This window comes from Colobus angolensis, unplaced genomic scaffold (assembly GCF_000951035.1).
Source record: "Colobus angolensis palliatus isolate OR3802 unplaced genomic scaffold, Cang.pa_1.0 Scaffold257, whole genome shotgun sequence".
Classification (NCBI taxonomy): Eukaryota; Metazoa; Chordata; class Mammalia; order Primates; family Cercopithecidae; genus Colobus; species Colobus angolensis.
This window is the reverse complement of record NW_012115788.1, coordinates 5,077,122-5,078,291: the sequence shown is the minus strand read 5'-3', so window position 1 is coordinate 5,078,291 and position 1,170 is coordinate 5,077,122.

The following is a 1,170-nucleotide window of genomic DNA, read 5'->3' as shown; positions in this document are numbered from 1 at the left end:
AAACAGTAATAAAGATATAGTGAGGTAGTAGCAGTGTGGTATGGTCATAGTAGTGTTATAGGATAATAGCAATAGGGTAGTTAGGTAGCAGTAGAAGTATATTAAGAATAGTAAAAATGGGCTGGGCTCGGTGGCTCACGCTTGTAATCCCAGCTGAGGTGGGTGGATTGCTTGAGGTCATGAGTTCAAGACCAGCCTGGTCAACATGGTGAAACCCCGTCTCTACTAAAAACATGAAAATTAGCTGGCGTGGTGGAGGGCACCTCTAATCCCAGCTACTTGGGAGGCTGAGGCAGGAGAATCGCTTGAACCCGGGAGGTGGAAGTTGCCAAAATCATGCTACTGCACTCCAGCCTGGGTGACAAAGGGAGGCTCTGTCTCAAAAAAAAAAAAAAGGTAAAAATGTAGCATGGTAGTAGTCATGTGGTATGATAGTAGTGTGATAAGGAAGTAACAGTCTTGAAGTAAGCTAGTAGAAGCATAGTAAGGGAGTATTAGTGTAGTAAGGTAGTAGTAGTGGGCATGACAGTAGTTGTGTCATAAGATAGTAGTGGTATAGTAGGTAGTAGTGTAAGTATAGTAAGAGTAGTAGAGGTGTAGTAAGGTAGCAGTAGTGTAGTATGGTAATATTAGTGTGAGAAGGTGGTAGTAGTGAAGTAAGGTAGGAGTAGAAGTGTAGTAAGGTAGCAGTAGTGTTGTGGGAGTAGGAATGGTAATTATCTTGCTGATTCTTTCTTTTTTTTTTTTTTGAGACAGTGTCTCTCTTGCGTTGTCCAGGCTGGAGTGTAATGGTGGGATCTCAGCTCACTGCAACCTCAGCCTCCCGGTTCAAGCGATTCTGCTTCCTCAGCTTCCCAAGTAACTGGGACTACAGGCATCTGCCACCACGCCCAGCTAATTTTTGTGTTTTTCGTAGAGATGGGGGTTCACCTTGCTGGCCAGGCTGGTTTTGAAATCCCAATCTCAGGTGATCCGCCCATCTCGAACTCCCAAAATTTTGGGATTACAGGTGTGAACCACTGCACCTGGCCTATCTTGCTGATTCTGAGCCTGGCGCTATACTAATCACCATATGTAGATTTATAATGCTTAATACTTACAATGATGATTTCTTTCTTCTTTCTTTCTTTCTTTCTTTCTTTCTTTCTTTCTTTCTTTCTTTCTTTCTTT